Genomic DNA, 9940 nt, shown 5'->3' with positions numbered 1-9940 from the left:
TGTAATCCAGTTTCCTACTTAGATATTTGTTGCCAAACAAAATCCTTTGGCAAATATTAGAGTTTCTACTCGGCTCTCATGCCTGCAGATACTTGGCATTCTTCAGGCGTAAGTATGTTTGTTATTGCTGCATCATCTGCCCTGAGTTAGGGATGTTTTCAATCATCCATGCTTTTAATTTTATGTAATTACAGTTGGTTTCATCATGATCAATTTTGTTTGAGGATTATTGGATAGATCCTATGGCAATGATGCAATCAATGGTATTTTGACCTATAATTTCCCAATAACTTGGTTTTATGTCATGAATACATCATGGTTCAGACAGAACACAATCCTAACCCTGATTCCTTAGTTGAGATACATAAAATCCCCAGAAATCTGCTTGCAGGAAGAGAATTCACTAGTAGCACCCCACTGTTTGCTTTTTTTGGTGGTGGGTTTGGTTAGTATGCTCACCACTGGGGAGGTGTGAGAGTGGGTGAGGTATATGGGGGGTGGATATAGTTTTTTTTTCCCTATATAAGCAGGCCATGATCAAACACACACACACACACACACACAGGAACCATCAGATGGCTGGGTTAGAAATCTATCAGCATTTATCAGTTGCAAAAGCCTGAACATGGAGCAAATTTCTCAATGTTTCCCCCATCTGTGAAGTCCAATCATTTGGCCTCCTATAGACGAGGGGCCTGGCAAACATTCTCATACAGGCTCACGTAACTATTTTAGCCTTTGCACCCACAGATGCTCTGTCACAACTACTCAACGCTGTCCTTGTGGCAAGACCACAGCTATAAACAATGTGTGAACAAGTGGGCATGGCTGTGTCTCTATAAAACTTTATTATGAAAAGAGGCCACGGTGGCCTGCGGCTCACTGACCCCTGCATACACCATGTGATGCCGTCCTCCTCATTGTCACCAGCTTCCACCGCTTGGAAATCAAGGTTTGAGTCTCATCCTCTTGGCATCTGTGCAGGAAGGCTAATACAACACACTGATCTCCAGGAAGGCCAGTTTCTGAGAGACAGAAGTCTAGGGCGGTGGGCGGGGGGGGGGGGGGCATGGAGGATTAGCCCTCAGCCCCCACTGCCCCCCCCCCCCATCACTCAGAGCTCAGGACTATCAAGCTAGTGTCAAGTAGCACTGCCAGGTCATTGCACTACATCCCCACCATTCCCAGTGACAGGCCTATCTTTTTCATTACTAAGATAGAAAACATGCTGGAGAAACATAGAAAAGGCATTTATTTGTGTTATCGTAAGCTTTTAAAAACGATTTTCCCTGAACAAGCTATTTTCCTCTTCACTGTCTGGTTATTAGCACTTTTGTTTTCTAGTTTTAAAGTATACATTTGCCATTTGACCAAAGAACAATGCAACCCTCTTGAATCCATCACACAGCCCCGCTCTAACCAATTCGCACAACTCTTCAGAGGGACGTTGGTCCGAGCCAACAGGCACACCCAAGCCTGCGCTGCTCGGGGAGCGCCCAGCCCACCCTGAACACACCCCAGTCGCCGAGGCCAAGCACCACCAACCGCACAATGCAAAGAGTCAGGACCAAGAGGGCTCTTCACAAGAGGAAATTAGCCTACTCCATGACTAGCATCACTGGTTAAAGCTATTTTACAAGCAATCATATGGATTAATTTTGGAACGGTGATTTGATTCTTTCAACCTGATGATCCAATAAGATAAAAACCTTCAGAGAAAGAAATGAACACAAGTCTTCCTTCTGACCCAGTTCAGTATCCTTGCACAGCTGCACGGACGTCCTCACTGTCTGTCCAGTGCCCTCATTTTTTAAAGGATGCACCGTCCAATTAGCAAAACAGCCAGGGCCCAGGACTGAGAAGTGGGTTAGATAGTAGAGTTTAATCCAGGGAAAACACACACACTCACACAAGCATGCTTTTAAACTACTCCTAATTTTTTTCTGAAGCCACATGGCACCTGCCCAGACTTGTAAATGTGGAAAGCATAAGTGATCTAATAATTACTGTCCCTGCCTACTGGACTGGCGGAGTTTTAGTAGTCAGTTCAGCCAGCTTTCCAGAGATTAGTAATCATCAGGAAGTGTTCCAGGGATTTTCCCTTCTTTATGTCTAACTCTGACCTCTCTGAGCAACGGGCATACCAGTGCCCATGGGAGAGAAGAGTCTCCACTACAACTGGGGCTCAGAAAGTTCTGGACCTGACTCAAGGTTGCACAGGTCTGGGATGAGCTCCTAAGCGGAGACTCCAATTGCAGCTAATGTCCATGTCCTTGGCTATAGGCAGCACTTCCTCAGGGACTGCAGTACCAAATCCAAAGCTCACAGTTGTCATAACAATCTAAATGTTTCATATACGGCCTTGGCTTCCTTTGGTTAATCCCTCTGCCTCCACTCTGACCTGTGGCCTGGTTAATAAGTTAATAAGCAGCTTTCCAGTCCTGGGGCCATCAACAAACCCAGAGTCTAAACCCATATCTGTGGCCACCATCCTTACCCCTCACCCAAACCCAAAAGCTGATCACAAATTATAAGTTCACCATTCCCACCACCCTCAGACCCCTAGTTCCCTTCACATCTTTGCACACTTCTACTTTGATCTTTGACCATACAGGAAATCCACTAAAAGTCCATCCCTGAACCACAATAAATACACAAGCCCATGGTCCCTCTCACTCTGCTTGTGTGCTCCCCATCTGCAGTTGAGCCATGCAATCCAATGGTACTTTCTGTCAACCCTTCTTGCCCTGTGGCCTGTGAGTAACAAACTGTTCTTTCACATGCATCGTGGCTTTGGTTTCCCATTGTGTCACATCTGACTTCCATCCAGACCCAAATTTAAAACCCAACTTAACTAATTTAGAACACCAGTAGATTCATCTTAGCAAGGTTAAACTCCAGGGAGGGCCAAGACAGACAGCATACCCCTCAGACAACACTGTTCTGATATGCCTTGCCTCACCCAAGCATTTGAGAACTGAATCACCTGCAACCAAGCTTGGGCACGCCAACTAACTGGAGAGATGGTGCTCTTGGGTGCTGCCTGAACACTATACCACATGATTTAGATAGCAGAAAGTTTGGTATGAACATCTCAAAGCCTGTCCAATAATCCCAAAAGAAAGAAAACATCTTTCAACCACACAGACCTGGATCAAAGGGTCTTGGGTGTTATTAGTACAAAATGCCCTACTTTCCACTCGTGAGCAGCCTACCTACTTCCTCTTTGAACCCCCCTGCACTCTGACTTCTCCCCCAACATGTCATCAGATCACTAGTTCAAAGGAATTCTCTCAGTGTTCATTTTTCTTCGGAACTACTCAGCCTTTCAGGCATGACCACTTTTGCTCCCCTCTGTTTTTATCAAACTACTTTAAACACTTATCCTGATGCCTTTTTCTCTTTTCAGACCTCAAGAATGATGACCTCTAAAATTTAGTCCTAGACCACCTGACCTTTTTTTCTCCCTCCATATTTACTTCCTTGGAGAAAGGGCCCTTCTTCTTAGCCAGCCAAGTTTCTTCTGTGTATCCCAAATTTCTGCCTCAATAATGACATTATCTCTAAAACTTTATCCCTAAATCTCTTGATTGTCCCTGCAACTCAAATTCAACATTTCACAACCAAACTTTCTATAGTCCCTTTAAAATCTTCCCTTTCACAATACACCTTTTAGTTAACAGAAAAATGTTTTAGTATCAGAATTTTCAGTTTTCCCTCTTATTTTTTAATTCCACATATTCAATCAACCGCATATCAATTCCTTGTTTGCATGTCTTTTCCATATTGTCTCTCATCTCTCCTTCTGGAACCCTCAATAAATTTATTTAGCCTGCCAATATTTTAACCTTTCATTTTTCCCACATATTTACCTTTCTTAGCTGCCTTCTGAGTGATTTTTCCAGGCCAGGTCTGTCTCTCAGTTCATTCATTTTCTCTTCAGCTGTGTCTAATCTGTGTGTAGTGTTTTGTTGTTGTTTTCATTTTAACTGCTAGAAGGTATATTTGGTTATTTTTCATTTCTTCCTGGCCAATTCTACTAGTTTCTCCTTCCTTATTGATTGCCTGTCATATTTGTTAGATTCACTAAATTTATGGTCTGATCATTCCAACACCTCGTCTTTACAAGCCTGCTCCTACTATTTGTAGCTTCCACTGACTGTCACTCCAGGTGCATTATTATGGGTGTTTCATGTGTTTTGATTGAACGCTCATATTTCTTGGGACTTTATAAGTCTTTGAAGCTGAGTTTAAAGTACATTCCTCTAAAGAAGATTTGCATTTGGCTTATGCCAGGTGCCTGAGGCACCACCAATTTGAGATGACTTTGAACTTAATTCTTGGCTTGACTTTTTTTTCTTTTTTCTTTTTTTTTCCTTTTCAGACCTCAAAGTCTGTAAATTCTTACCCCAAAGAAGGGCTGGCTTGTGGTTATGATTTCTGAAGAAATAATCATTTTCCCTCCACCCAGAATCAAGGTAAACTCTCAAAGTGTCTCTTTGTGGGGTGATTTATTTATGTTCACTCCTTCACTGAGAGTCTCTTCGGCATTCCTGGCTTTACATTGGGACCCCTTTCCAGCTTCTCACCTTGTTGACCCTAGGGTTTGTTGTCTGGCCCCAGGTGGTTCATTAATGCAAAGTTCCAGATTCCCACAATTCAGCAGATGCTTATCAGCCCATTCCCCCCACACCAACATCTCTGCATGTTTGCTTTCTGGTTGGTTTTGAGCCTTGGGCATTGCTTATTATCTCAGTCGTGCCTTTAAAGATATGTTTGTTACTTATTTATCTATCCTATTCAGGTTTCTTTTTTTAACTAAGGAGTTTTCTAGTCCAAATTATTCCCAAAAACAAATTCAAAATTAACATGAATAACAAATTATGTCTCTCCTAGGGGTCCATCTGCTTTCTGATATGATTTCCTTCTGTTTCTCCCAAATTCTTCCCCCCAAACCAGGCAGCCTCCCCACCAGACCACATACTCACCTACGATCTTTTCTTTCCAAACTCCAACTTTCTTCAATGCCTAGAACTTTTATCTGTATTTCCTTGTGCCTAGTCCAGGGTTTCTTCTCTCAGTACTATTCACATCTGGGGCTGAACAATTCTTTGTTGGGAAAAAAGGAGTTGTCTGGTCCATTGTACAATATTTAACAGTGTTCCTGGTCTCTACTCACTATATGACAGCTATGACAACCCAAAATGTCTCCAGACATTATCAAGTGTCCACTGTGGGGGGCAAAACTGCCTTTGGTTGAGAACCACTGTATTAGACAGATATGGACAGACTTTGAAAATCCCTTGGAAACGCCTCTACTCCCTCAAACCCTACCCAATAATCTTAACCCACATTTGCTTCTCAACTCCCATGCAACTAACCCATAATATCATTTGCTAATCTAAGAGGTCAAATTGCACCGCTAACTCCTTACATAGCTCGGCCCTGTGCCAATTATTGTCCTATTAATCCACATGAAAAACATTAGAATCTTTTTATTCCTCTTCTCACCTAATTCAGCATGGGACACAGAGCAGGAGCTAAAAAATATGTATCTGATGTGAACAAAGGGAAAATTTCAATTCAATGTTGTTAGCAAATGCACTGAAAATAGTGTGCATATACTGACTAAGGCAATGCAGCAGGTGGTGGTAGGGTGTGGGAATAACTCAAATTAGTTGTTTGCTTTGATAAAAATTAAATCTGTTAAGTGACAGCATTGGCTAGTCAGTTTTAAGCTCTCAACTTTTAATAATTTAATTCCAAAAATGCTAATTGATAAAACAAACTATACTCAAGCCATTTCAGAAATGCCATTAATTATTGGCTGGTTTTAGACTTGAATTAAATTTTGTCTTTTTTGTAAGGAAGATAAACTGGTTGATGAGAAATCAGTAGCTGTAGATCACTCAACAGCAATTAATCAACAGATATTTGAAAACATCAGTAAATGACAATCTGAGACATGATTAAGATACAATTATTCTCAGTCAAAATGTGAATAAATGGTCTAAAAATGTCAGCTCATGACATTCAGATAAATTCTAGGAACAACTAATATACATTTCCCATCTGTATCTATATACTGACAATATAAATTTGACATTACAAAATTTCTGAATATTTAGAGAATTATCCTTAACTTATGTTTGTTTAAATTTGTCATAATTGTTAAAGTATAAATATTGAATACATTTGATTATTTATCTTTTAATTTTCATTTATAAAAAACAAAAGCACTTAACACCAGATTTGATGCATTTGTGTTAGGCAGAAACATTTCCAACACTTCTCATCTTTTTAGAGAGTTAACTCCTCAGTACTGAATTCTCAAATATTATCAGATATTTGTGGCATTTATCTGACTTGTAGGAGCTTACATTTCAATATAAATCCATCATGGTTAAATTCATTATTCTCCACCAAGTATCCACTTACGTCCCAACAGAAAGTGCCTGAAATTTGTTTTCTAACCCAATGTTCCAGTGACATGATATAGCAAAGGAAAAGGTTGGTGCTGTAAAGGAAAGAGGAGAAAAATGAGGCTGTCCTTGATTACATAATCACTCGGTGACTCTATAAACATCCAAAGTTATATACAATTCTATAGGCAACTGAAGAATTTATGCTGGAATTTCCTTACTCATGTGTAGCTACTGACTTATTCCCAGATTTCTCTTACCCAGGCCACTATTGGCCTTGAATAAATTATCTACCCAGGATTGTGGCTTCACTCTGGGTGGGCCCTCATTTATCTACGGCTGTATTTGAGCCGAGTTCTTAGATCCCATCAGATGAATTCGTTTGGGTTGGAGCTGTCCAGCCCACCTTTCCTAGAATTGAAAGTCATCATTATTTCTTGATCCAAGAATGTTCTGATTCAGACCAGAGTGGAGCTCCATCTCTGGGGAAAGCTAGCCCAGGGAAATCATAACACTGAGGCAAATATTCTGTGAGCCTGTGCAGGTCAATTTCTTTTCACTTACAATATTACACTACAGAAACATACTTGGAATCCCTTAATTTGAAAAAAGGGTTTTAAAATAGCTGAAGCCAAGGAATCCCCTTCCTTTGTTCGAGTCTCAACAACAGCGCTGTAAAAAGTGGTGTCTGGGTGAACTCATTACCCCACCCCACCCCCACCCCTACACGTGGGACATGACTCCCGGGGATGAGCTACAACCTGGCATCATGAGATTGTGAAAACCTTCTTGACCAAAATAGGGGAGAAAGACATGAGACAAAACAAAGTTTCAGTGGCTGAGAGATTTCAAATAGAGTTGAGGGGTTATCCTGGAGGTTATTCTGATATAGTATATAGGTATCCCTTTTTAGTTTTCAGTGTAATAGAATAGCTAAAAGGAAATACCTGAAACTGTTGAACTGTATTCCAATAGCCTTGATTTTTAAAGACAGTTGTGTAACTGTATAGCTTTTACAGTGTGACCGTGTGATTGACAAACCTTGCAGCTGATACTCCCTTATCCAGAGTATGTACAGATGAGTAAAAAAAATAAGGACAAAAATAAATAAATAAATAAATAATAGCAGGGGTTAAGGGCTAAATAATTTGGGTAGAATGCAATACTAATGGTCAATGAGAGGAAGGGGCAAGATGTATGGGATGGGTGGGTTTTTTTCTTATTTTTTCTTTTTCTGGAGTGATACAAATATTCTAAAAATGATCATACACAACTATGTGACGTTATTGTGAGCCGTTGATTGCATACTTCAGATGGACTGTGTGGTGTGTGAAGCTATCTCAACAATATATATATATATATATATGAAGAAAAAATAGAAGTGGTATCTGTCTCTGCATTTCCAATTTTTACACCTTATCCACCTGCTTTCCCCCAAAGCTTTCAAACATGACCTGGGGTCACGATCATTCTTCTCCCTCCAAATTAATGGGAAATTTCACAAATCCTAACTTAGGAGGTCAGGCAAAAGCACCAAGTCAATCTTACTGCTCGCCTAGCAGTAAGTTCTAGTACTTAGACTCCACCTCATTGCGTGATTAAAACAAATAAAAAATGTCAATGTTCTAGTTCATCCCTTTGTTCTCAGATATTATCTTAAAAACGGGGCTCTATTTCTTCTAAGATTCCTTCTTCCCTTTCATCCTAAGAGCTACGCTCCAATCTCTAGCCTCAGGCAAGTGCCCGGGGCTCTTACAACCCATCTCCACCCCATCTCCATGGTGTACTTCTCGCCAGCTGAGTCTCTCTGTCTCCTCTCCTCTAGAGATCTGGGGTTATATTCCAGCTCTGACTTCTGTTAGCTCAATGACCTTGTAATTTTGAAGTGAGACTCCTTGTGTTCAGGATAAAGATAGCAATTCCAGCCACATCAGTATTGTTTAGAAAATTATATAAAATAATATACCTCCAGTGCTTAGTTCAGTACCTAACACATAGGTGGTTATTTTTATATTCCTCGCTACACACACCGACATTAGACAGAAACTCCTTCCCAGGTGATCAGTGTGTTCTCTTCAAGGTTTCTCAAAATGTCATGTGTCAAAGAACTGCTTATGGGGCATGTTCAATTGCAGATTCCTCTCCCTCCTGCAAGTTTTATTCACCGAGGAACAAAAAAGCCTTAAAGACAATCATGATTCCAGCCCAGAGCAGCAGATTTTATGTGCCCTGCCCCCACCTTGCTAACCTCCTCAATCAACAGCCCCTGCTTGCCCACACTCTTCAGCTGTGCTATGAAGCAGACACTCAACTTTCCAGGTTGGCTAGAATTTTCCATTTCCTGCTGCTTCACCCTGCCTTGTGGCCAAGTCCTGGCCCTCTAAGGCTGACCCTGGAGGCCCCCAGCGTTGTACATATTTGGGCCACATTCATTGAAACCTTGGTGATGTCATTACCACATGCACCCTCCAAGAGTGCAAATGAGAGAAAAGGCTCCAGCATGTGTTTCTAATATCTTATACAACTTCCTGCACAAATAAACAGGACCCTTGCTGGTTCACCCTTTGCCACAAAAGTCAATTTGCTTTATTTATGAGAGTTCCATTTATAGCCACATCCTCTGACATTTGTGCCTGGCTCTTTCAACTGATTGTTGAACTTTGTATCCATCCCTGGGATGCCATCCTGCTCCCTCTGCTCCCTGCTGGGCACGTGCAAGCCGACCAACGTCACCTTCTCCAGAGTCATACCCATCTACATTCTCATCCCAGTTTCCAGCACGTTGTGACCTTACAGAAATTATTTCCCCTTTCAGAAATTGTTTTCTCATACGAAAGTATAAATCATGTGCCACAGTTCTGTCATAAGGATTAAATGACTAGAGATAAAATAGAGTCCCAAGAGGTGCCTGGGACAGATTACATGAATAATAAATGCCCTTCCCCCTTCCTTCCTCCTCCACTGGGCAAGGTCAGGGCCAGACACTGATTTCACTTCCCACTTCTCAGCGGTTCCTCTTCATCTTAGGGTATTGGGACAGACATCTCTGCAGTGAAAAAGCAGGTCCAGAGAGCCTGAACAAGGTGACAACTTTCCCGAGCCCACTGGGTCACCAGTACGCTGGGAGAAGCAACACGGCCTTAGAGTGCCTGTGGAGGAGATCCAGGGGTCTCACTTCTACAAAAAGCCCTGTGGCCGGTCACAGCAGGTGGTCAAGCAGCAGGAACTCCCTCCCGAGGCCCGGGTGCCAGGCTCTGACACAACCCCACCCTGGTCACAGAGCCCCAGGCTTCAGAAATGCCCAACTACAGATAGCTATTCTATCTTTAGAAGAGAGTTAAAGGAGAAAGTTAGACTCCCTTTCCTTCAGTGCAGCCGGTTCAATGGCAAATTAGGAAGAAAGGAATCAGACAAAACATATGTGCACCATGGGATCCCCCAAGTCCCTTCATGCTCCCAGGGGCATCTGGGTGGAAAGAGAGGCACTTGTTTACCTAAGGAAAGTCAGCACTGAAGAC

Source organism: Tamandua tetradactyla, chromosome X (genome assembly GCF_023851605.1).
Source record: "Tamandua tetradactyla isolate mTamTet1 chromosome X, mTamTet1.pri, whole genome shotgun sequence".
Classification (NCBI taxonomy): domain Eukaryota; kingdom Metazoa; phylum Chordata; class Mammalia; order Pilosa; family Myrmecophagidae; genus Tamandua; species Tamandua tetradactyla.
This window is presented reverse-complemented; position numbering follows the sequence as displayed.